Source organism: Capra hircus, chromosome 12, assembly GCF_001704415.2.
Source record: "Capra hircus breed San Clemente chromosome 12, ASM170441v1, whole genome shotgun sequence".
Lineage (NCBI taxonomy): Eukaryota > Metazoa > Chordata > Mammalia > Artiodactyla > Bovidae > Capra > Capra hircus.
Genome location: NC_030819.1, coordinates 24,883,476 through 24,894,737, shown reverse-complemented (window position 1 = coordinate 24,894,737; position 11,262 = coordinate 24,883,476). Strand labels below are relative to the sequence as shown.

At 36.9% G+C, this 11,262-nt stretch overlaps 1 pseudogene; it reads right to left on the bottom strand.

The window, feature by feature from the left end:
- Window positions 8,333-10,720, bottom strand: LOC102171165 (annotated as a pseudogene).

The window sequence follows — 11,262 nt, the reverse complement described above, 5'->3', positions numbered from 1 at the left end:
AATTTATCTGAGGATTATTTAGTTGATCTCAAATAAAGTAAAAATTGTTTTTAAAAACTGGTTGATTGTCTAATAAAGGTCTTTGCTACATTGGTTTCTGTAAAAATAATCAATTCTATACCTGTGGTGGACGCATGTTGATGAATGGCAAAACCAATACAATATTGTAAAGTAATTAACCCCCAATTAAAATAAATACATTTATATTTTAAAAATATATATTTTGATATTTCTTATTTTTCATATTTTCTTATTAAATATTTTTTTATGATTATTTTGGAGACAAATATTTGCCAGTTAATCTCTAATGTAAAAAAAAGTTTTTTACATGATAAATAGGTGAATATTTTTATTAATTTTTAATCAATTAGATTAACGAAAACAAATACAACTTAATATTAGGGCACAGAATTATAAATTGCTTAACTTGTAGCCTGTTCTTAGAATACTTAAATGTAATCTTGAAAATAAATGTCAAAGACTTGTGCAAAAGTCGATTAATTTTAACATCAACTTTTCTTTTTTTTGGCAGCACTACATGGCACATGGGATCTTAGTTCTCCAACCAGGGATAGAACCCATGTCCCCTACACTGGAAGCATGAAGTCTTAACCACTGCACCACCAGGTGAGTCCCTAGCACCTACTTTATAAAATTTTAAAGCACTTACCACTCTAAAATACCATCTATATATCACTTATCCTTTGCATTTATTGTCTGACAATTAGTGAGAGCTTTGTCTTTCCTACCAAATCATGAACTTTTGATCTTCAAATGGGTTCTAATGGGAAAATTTTGATTCAAGGAGATATAGTTAGCAGGAGAAAAGTCATTTCTGGGCTAACTCTTATTTAAAGTCATTCAAAATCCAGATCTAAAGGATCTGGATAACATTGTTAACTCGAATAAAATATTTTAGTTTAGTATTTTGAATCACGAAAGGAGTACAGATTGAGAAAATGTATGAGAGCTTTACAACTAAGGGCTTTTTGGTTTAAAAAATGAGTTTGTAATTAAAAGGACCCAGAGGGATGGTTCGGGGAGGGAGGTGGAAGGGGGGTTCAGGATTGGGAACATGTGTACACCCATGGTGGATTCATGTTGATGGATGGCGAAACCAATACAATATTGTAAAGTAATTAGCCTCCAATTACAATAAATAAATTTAAATTAAAAAAAGCATGTAAAGGCAAGTTATGGGTGACTGAATTTCTTGACTTAAATAATTTGGGGGCAATCGAAATTTAGTATAATTTTACTTTGGCTATATTTGTTTTGCAATATTATATTGGTTTCATTTGTACAAGAATTATTGGAATCAGAAAAACAGGTGGTAATCAAGCATGATATGTTGAGGTTCCAAGCATTGTGAATATATAAAGATTTCATAATGTTTGATAACCTTGATGAGCAGGAGAATTTTCAAAAAGGAAAATATTGCATGGACAGCCAAAAGTATTAAAGGTTTTAGTAAAAAGAAAATCTAAGAATGGTGGTGTCATTACACTATGGAAGAACAAATAGGATCTTTGCTGACTAGAAAGTATGGAAATGACATATTTCTGGATGAAAGGAAACTAAATAATCACTATCTGCTTAACAACCGACAAGCATTTAACAAGTATCTTAAAATTATAACACTGTGTTGGCTCTATGGAGGACAAACTATATAAAATACACTCATTTCAGAGTTAGGATAAGCAGGAAAATTAAAATAGATTTTAATTATTCAGTGAAGACTTACTGAGAGCCTATTTTATGTCATACTATTGGCAAGGATCTGAACATTACTGAATATGTTCATTTCCATAAAGTTGAGTAAAGGATATAAATAAAGTAAGAATAAGTATATAAAAGAGGCACAAGGACTATTATACTAGACAAGGTAAGAAAGGACAATATCAGGGCAGAAGAAGGGTATCAAAGTTATTTCACAATTGCTATCAGGAAGAAACTAATTCATTCACTTAAAATGTTTGCCTATTATCTATCAGACATTGCATTAGAATTATATTTAACTTTCTAGTTGTCTGACTTTATAGAGTTTTCACTGCATTAGTTGCTCCATATTCTTGTCCACATTTGGTGCTGTTAGTGTTTTGGAATTTGGTTACTCCCATCGGTATATAGTGGTATCACCTTACAGTTTTAATTTGCAATCTCTAATGACTCGAGATGCTGAACATGTTTCTGTATGCTTATTTGCATCTGTGTATCTTCAGTGAGTTGTTTGGCCACAACTTTTCACCTCTGCTCTTATGCAAAAAAAATTAGCTATAGCTTGGGTTCCAATAAGACTTTACCTACAAACACTGGAATTTGAATTTCATAAAATTTCTATGTTTCACTAAGTATGATCCTTTGATTTTTTTCCCCATCATTTAAAAAATATATATATAAAGACTATTCTCAGCTTTCAAATGGAACAAAAGGAGAACTGATCTCTGAGTCTTAGTGTGCTGAAATCTGGCCTTAATCATTTATCTAGACAACAGCTAGAGGCAGGAAAAAAAAATAAATTTAAAGATAGTAGAAAAGATGGTTACTCCAACAAGTGGTTGAAGTAGGTGGAAAAGTAAGAATATTTAAGAAATATAACCAGCTATAACTCTTATTATTCTAGTTTTAAAATATTTTTTACTATGCTATATCATATGATAGGTCCATTACACACTTGATCGAGAAATATTAATAGAATAAGCAGAGTCTGTAATAGGTTTGGATATATAAAAGAATAAGCTGGAAATAGAAAGCAAGAAAAAATACAAAGGATCTTTGGAAAATTTAAAGAATAATCAGGTGTTAATTTAGATGGTATTATTTGTAAGATCCTAGGATATGTTACATTGGAGAAGGAAATGGCAACCCACTCCGGTGTTCTTGCCTGGAGAATCCCAGGGACGGAGGAGCCTGGTGAGCTGCTGTCTATGGGGTCGCACAGAGTCGGACACCGCTGAAGCGACTTAGCAGCAGCAGCAGCAGGATATATTATGGAAAAAATAAGTGGAGAAGAAGAATATCCATAAGAAATGCAATAGAAAGTCTCAATATTTCATGATTTACGGGATTGTAAAGGATGGTGGAATTTTGCTATGCAGTAATAAAGGAAAACACTGTAGATAAAGATAATTCCTGGTGGCTCAGAGGTTAAAAGCATCTGCTTCCAATGCGGGAGACCTGGGTTTGATCCCTGGGTCGGGAAGATCCCCTGGAGAAGGAAATGGCAACCCATTCCAGTAGTCTTGCCTGGAGAATCCCATGGACGGAGGAGCCTGGTAGGCTACAGTCCATGGGGTCGCAAAGAGTTGGACACGACTGAGCGACTTCACCATCACCATCACCATGAATAACCATGAGAGACTATTAATGTGCGTGTATGTATGTTAATGTGAATTAATCTTGTTCTTCTGTTACATTACATTTTACAGTCACAGCCCTTATTTACAATCAAGGATATGGGCTCCCTGAATGGTCGAGCATTAATTATGTTTATATTCAGTACCATGACCAGGTGTAATCCAGTAAATTATTGAGACTTAAGTAAATTCAATTATTTTAATATGTTTTTGTGAAGACCCTATTATAAGGCTGGCATGTTTTTCATTATTAAGTTACAGATAGAAGTACATAGTCTTGATTTCAGAGTTTGCAAACTATCAGAAGTCAAAGGACCTTCAAATAGAATGTGACCGATACTAAGTCAAGAACATGAATAAAATGCAACACGGTCAATGAAGAAGGAAAGAACAGTTCTGTTCTAAACTGGGCAGGGGAAGGAGGTAGAAAAGTGAACCTGTTGGGCTAATGATGATACAATGTCTGGAAGTCATTTAATATTAAAAGTAAATATGGACTTCCCTGTGGGTCCAGTAGTTAAGAATCCACCTGCCAATGAAGCAGACACAGGTTTGAGCCCTGGTCCAGGAAGATTCCACATGGCCTGGAGCAACTGAGCCCATATGCCACAGCTACTGAGGCCTGCACACTCTAGAGCCTAAATGCTTCAACTACTGAAGCTCACGCATCTTAGAGCTCTTGGTCTGCAACAAAAGAAGCCATCACAGTGAGAAGACCATGCACCACAACTGGAGAAAGCCCCATGCAACAATGAAGACCCACTACAGCCAGAAATAGATAAATACGCAAGCCACTAGACTTTCCAAAGCATTTGTCTCAGCTCTACTCTGTAATTATGTTCATTACGTAGAGTGGAAATTCATTTTACATTTAGGTCAATTAAATGGCTTTAAAACTTTGATACCCCTACTTACAGGATATGAGATGAATTTCACCTGATTCTTTAACCCTTAAGTTATCATTTTACTGAAGAAAAATTATTTCCTTTGTGGCAATTCTCTTTCTGTTCACTACATGGGAGAAAAATGTGATGCTCCACATAATTATGCCAACACATACTTGAAAGCTTACACTATATTTCAGTTCTATAGCTTGTATAATTGCTTCCAATTTTAAACTGCTTAAGGCCAATTAAATGAATGATTATTACCATTTTATTATTTCAATTAACCTTTTGTAAACTTTCAAATATCTATATTTTTCTTTATAATGCCTGATGATAATAGGCCCATGTGAGTTAATTCTAACTTAAGTTTTGGGGAGAGTTTAAAAAATGTATTTGTGAAATAATGTGTATGTGTATACACACACACACACACACACAAACACACATACATACACACACACATACTTCAATAATAACTGGGATTAAAGTGCTGTCATATTATATTCCATAGATGTTTGTCTTTTTTACAAAAATATATATCTTTTTTTGCTATGGTAATGCAAGTAGGCAATTCAAACCTAAATGAAAATATGCATTTGCCGTTAAAGAAAATGAAGTCCATCCAATTTCTACTGCAGTGTGAAGTAGGTGGATGAGCTGCGAGCTATTTAAACTTTTAAGGTTCTTTCCAATTTCTCTCTCTCTCTCTCTCTCTCTCTCTCTCTCTCTCTCTCTCTCTCTCTCTCTCTCTGTGTCTGTGTAGAGGCTGGATAATATTTCCTTAGTGTGTGGTGAAGACTGAAACTGTATATATCAAAATCATAATCATTTGCTTCTTTAAAAAATTTAAGCCCTGATATTTGGCTCCTGTCCTGCGAATTTGTTGACAGAAACTAACATTATACCTTCCATAGACTTCATAATACCTTCTGCCGTCTAACTCCATTCAGCTTATATAGTTTTAAACATCTATATTAAGTATACATATATATATACACACACACATATATATAATGAAATGAGTATATTTATACATATATATAACATCTTACAAATAACATGACTTAAATTAAAATTGTTTTTAAAGTTCTAAACATTTTCAAAAGAGAAGGGGTTAAAATACACACACACACAATTTTATATATATATATATATATATATATACACTTATACATACACATACATCCCTAAATTGAATGATATTTGAATTTTGACATATTTGCTTTCTCTCATTTATCCCAAATCACAATCCTATAAAAACATATTATGACTATTTCAATTCTTATTAAAAATGCATTTTTGTACCTTTTTTCTTGTGAAAAAATGTTTCTAATGATTAGATACATTTCCCACTAAACAAGTTCAAAAATATAATCTTATACTTCGATTTTTCTCATAATTCAAGGTTTAGTGCACAGCTTTCAAAGTAATTATAAAGATGTAGTTAGAAATTTGGAAAAATCTCAGACATAAGTGATCTGTTCATTACCAGAATCTGAGTATTGGAAATGTGAAAATTAAAAACATACTTTTGAACAGAATTGTTGAATAATAAACTCTAAAAATAAATAAACTGTATAAGCAGTAAATAAATTAGAATGTAGAAATATGCAAGACTGAAAACTGTAGAAATTATGTAGTGGCATCACAACAGAAACCTCAAAATATATGTGCCTAAAAGTACAAGATAACAGAGTAAATCCAGAGCTTAAGAGTTACTTCCATGAAAAATTAAGGTGAACAAACCATCTTAAAAGTTAGCCAAACTGAAAGTTAGCCAAAAAAAAAAAAAGATAAAAAGCAGCAGAAAAAATAAACTCATCAAATGCAGATAGCTAGCAAATATTTACTAGAATAATGGAGGTTTTGTGCTCAAACTACTGCACAATTGCACTCATCTCACATGCTAGTAAAGTCATGCTCAAAATTCTCTAAGCCAGGCTTCAGCAACACGTGAACTGTGAACTTCCACATGTTCAAGCTGGTTTTAGAAAAAGCAGAGGAACCACAGATCAAATTGCCAGCATCCACTGGATCATAAAAAAAGCGAGAGTACCAGAAAAACATCTATTTCTGCTTTATTGACTAGGCCAAAGCCTTGGACTATGCGGATCACAACAAAAAAGAGATGGGACTAGCAGACCACCTGACCTGCCTCTTGAGAAACCTATATGCAGGTCAGGAAGCAACAGTTAGAACTGGACATGGAACAGACTGGTTCCAAATAGGAAAAGGAGTATGTCAAGGCTGTATATTGTCACCCTGCTTATTTAACTTCTATGCAGAGTACATCAAGAGAAATGCTGGGCTGGAAGAAACACAAGCTGGAATCAACACTGCCGGGAGAAATATCAATAACCTCAGATATGCAGATGACACCAACTTTATGGCAGAAAGTGAAGAGTAACTAAAAAGCCTCTTGATGAAAATGAAAGAGGAGAGTGAAAAAGTTGGCTTAAAGCTCAACATTCAGAAAACTAAGATCATGGCATCTGGTCCCATCACTTCATGGGAAATAGACAGGGAAACAGAGGAAACAGTATCAGACTTTATTTTTGGGGGCTCCAAAATGACTGCAGATGGTGACTGCAGCCTTGAAATTAAAAGATGCTTACTCCTTGGAAGAAAAGTTATGACCAACCTAGATAGCATATTGAAAAGCAGAGATATTACTTTGCCAACAAAGGTCCATCTAGTCTATCAAGGCTATGGTTTTTCCAGTGGTCACGTATGGATGTGAGAGCTGGACTGTGAAAAAAGCTGAGCATCGAAGAATTGATGCTTTTGAACTGTGGTCTTGGAGAAGACTCTTGAGAGTCCCTTGGACTACAAGGAGATCCAACCAGTCCATTCTAAAGAGATCAGTCCTGGGTGTTCTTTGGAAGGACTTATGCTAAAGCTGAAACTCCAATACTTTGGCCACCTCATGCGAAGAGTTGACTCATTGGAAAAGACTCTGATGCTGGGAGGGATTGGGGGCAGGAGGAGAAGACAGCAGAGGATGAGATGGCTGGATGGCATCACCAACTCAATGGACATGAGTCTGAGTGAACTCTGGGAGTTGGTGATAGACAGGGAGGCCTGGTGTGCTGCAATTCATAGGGTCTCAACGAGTCAGACACGACTGAGTGACAGAACTGAACTGATACATACATTTATTATCTTGTCATTTCTGCAAATAATTCAGAGACCCACTTAGGGTCTCAATAGGAAGAAATCAAGTTGTCATCTAGATGACATTCCCATCTTGAGTTTCCAAGCTTGTTCACATTATTGGCAAAATTCAGTTCCAAGAACCTACAGAACTGAGGTTTTTTTTTTTTTTTTTTTTTTTTTTTTTTACCAGCAGTCATTCTGGGTTTCTTTCAACTACCAAAAGCTGCCTTCACTACATAGCCAGATGGCCCTATCACAAGAAAGCTTATTTCTTGTAGGCCAGCAGGAGACTTCCATTTCAGTTTGCTATGAAGATGTCATATAACATTATTAATCATGGGAACAACTATCTCATCACCTTTGCTACACAAGGTAAAGAATGAAGTGAGCCATAGTCCCATCATATTCTATAGGTCCTGCCCACCCTCAAGAGGAGGATATTAAACAGGGTGCATACATTAGGGGCTAGAAATCTTGGGGACCACCTTAGAATTCTGCATATAAATGGTGGAAAATTGGCTCTTTCTTAATTAGGTTTAAAAGCCTGGAAATAATATTTCATTAGCTCTTTACTCTATCCTCTATGTTGTCTTTACTTGCAGAAGTAAAGTTAGAATGTGTTTTCAATAAACTGGAGTGTCTGACAGGCTTTTGCATTTATTTTTTTTCCCATTTCTGCATATCAACAACTTTTTTTATTTATGAATGTCACAAATTTCAATCAGAATACTTAAAAAAATATTATTTTGCATGCACTTAACAAATCTGACACAGGAGGAGGAGCATGTTAACTTGCATTATGCTATGGAGTTTGAACTGAACAGCCAATGAACACAGATTTAAAATCATTACGTACAGGTAACCATGAACACTTCACTGCATTAATCAGATGGCATCCTACCTCTATGCACATGTTCATGTAACACTATGAGTAATTACCCTGCAGCAGAGGCAAAATGGAGATGGAATCTCCCTAAAAACCAAGTTTAAGGGATTAAATAGCATTGTCTTCATCATCATCATCACTACCAAGAACAAAGCTGCTGCCTGTGGACAAGGGCCCTTCCTCCTTAACATTTCCTAAACCACCCACAGTCCCTCTCTCATCAGAATCTTCAAACAATTTGTCACTGGAATCATCAAACAACTTCTCGTTGGAATCATCATCTTCAAACACCTATTCATCTATGTCTTCATCTTCCTTTACATCTCCATCTTCCTCATCTTCTTTTCCATTCGAATCTTCAAATACCTTTTCATCTGCATCATCTTCTTCATCCTTTTCATCACCATCTTCAAGTTCCTTTTCTTCTGCATCTTCTTCGTCCTCTTTCTCATCTGATTCATCATCAAATACCTTTTCATATGCATCTTCCTCTTCTTTTTCATCTGACTCTTCATCAAACTCTTTCTCAGAGCCTTCTTCATCAGACACTTTTTCAGAGCTGTCATCTTCGAATTCTGATTTTTCAGACTCATTTTCTTCTAACTCTTTTTCTGGGATGTTTTCATTAAATGCCTTGTCAGAGGCATCTTCCTCAAAACCTTTCTCAAGGCCATTTTCTTCTAACTCTTTTTCAGAGCCATCTTCAAACTGCTTTTCCGAGCAGTCTTCAGACTCTTGTTCTGAGTTGTCATCTTCAGAAGCCACCTTTTGGGGGCTGGCCTCCCCCCCAGCCTCCTTGCCAGGGCCTTCTTCTTCAGACTCCTTCTCACAGCCGTTCTTGTCAGGATCGATTTTGAGTTTCTTCTTTTTGGATACTCTTTCAGGGACAGTCTCTTTTGACTCTTTGTTAGGATTACCCTCTTCATGCTCTTTCTCAGGGCTGCCTTCTCCAGATTCTCTCTCAGGGAAGTCTTCTTCATGCTCTCTTTTGGGACAGCCTGCCTTAGGCTCTCTTTCAAGGCAGCTCTCTTCAGATTCTTCTTGGAGACCTTCAGTTTCTTTTTCAGGACCGCTTTCTTTAGCATCTTTTTCAGAAGCAGCTTCTTCAACTTCTCCCCCATCTTCCATTTTTTCAAACTTCTTTTCATCTATAGGTTCTTCAAATGCCATTTCAGTTGCGGCTGCTTGAACTTTTGTTTGAGATGTGCCAGGGTGCTCAGAAAAATGCCTAACTCTAGAAGGCCCTGCCCTTTCTGGAGCACGGATGGAATCTGAATGCTGCAGGCCTCTGTTGGCCTCAGGAGCATTGAGGAAAGCCTCCCATTCTCTCAGCCTTTCCTCCCTTTCTCTTGTGGTCTCCTCCACCTGACAATCTGTACTTCCATCCCACACTTGGGCAGTGATTTGACGCCCACCAAACCACCTTCCATTGAGGGTTTGAATACAATAATCAGCTTCCTCTGGATTCCTAAAGGACACAGAGGCCACACCATCAGGGTGTCTATCAAAGAGAAGGAGCTTCCTAATTTGTCCAAACTTTGAACACTCTACTCGAAGGTCTTCTCTGATTTCATTCAACACCAGAGGATCATCCTCAAAATCCACTGGATGAAACATATTTTTGATAATGACAACTCGCTCATGGTGCATTCGGGATGGGCCAGCTTGTCTCTCAGGTCTCCAATCCAACTGCTTTTGTTGCATAGACAGCTTTTTCTTGTAGTCTTTGCACTTCTTCTTCTTCTTTGAGGCGTCATATTCTCCCTTCAACTGAAATTTTGCCACCTCCACATGTAATTTGCAGCCTCTAATTTCATCTTCATCCAAAAGTTTTAATGCCAGATCCACAGATTCTCTCTTCAAATAACAGCAAAGTCCATCTCCTTTAAGATTTCCTTGATTATCTTTGTAAAGCTTGACCTTAAATTCTCCTGTTTGAGGATCTCTCATAATAATGCCAAACTTTGACATGAGCTGTATAAATTCATCCGCTGTAATGTCTGGAGGCAAACCAGACACATAAACATTTGTATTTCTGTCATCTTCAACATGAAACCATCCTGATTCAGTCTTTCTCTTTTCTCCCTTCCTTTTCGGATCACTGGGATCAGGGAGTTGTCTTTGTGGAGGTTCTTCTGCAGTCCTAGCACTGCCATCTTGGACACGTGCAGTAGAACTAGATGCACCAATGTTAGAAAAGCCATAATTGGCCTGATATGTAGCAATGAAATCTTCAGTGATCTTGGGGAACCAAGCCTTCTTGTCTAGGTCCCACTCGTATGGGGTGTCAGTCGGCTGCTGTCCGAAAGAATCGGTTTCTGCACCAAGATCTTTCTCGGTGTCCTTGTCCTTGGTGTCTCCGTACAATTCTTGCATTCGCAACTGCTCATCAAACTCGTCGTTCGCATCCAAGTTGTTGCCGCTCATGTTGCCCACTTAGCCTAGAGGTAAGGTCCAGTCGAGCGAAGAAGCCGAGCTGATGCTGGAAGGCAACAGAGAAAAGGAGGTTGGCCACACTCAGCCCGCTCCCCATCGCTCCCCCACTGGCCAGCCTCCCCACAGCACCCCAGCAGCGCCCGGGGAAGTCAGGACCACTCACCGGCCACACTGCCTTCCACTGCCCAGGCTTTTGCATTTTATATTCTGTCTTTCACTTCAAGCCAACAGTGTTTCTGTCAATATAATTTTCTCAAGAACTTTGTGTGTCTTGCTTGCATTTTATTGAGATTCTTCACATTAGAGAAAATCCACACCCACATATAACATTAAGACAATCATTTCTCAGAAATTAATTGAACTTATATGCTTGGTTTTATTCGGGGGCTGTCTATTCTATTCCATTGATCTATGTGTCCATTTTTATGCTCATTCTATGCTGTTTGGATTACTATAGCATTATTATATAAAATGTCGTACACCTTAAATATATACATTTTTACTAAAAACAAATGAAATGGCTGAGATAAAATATTCTGAA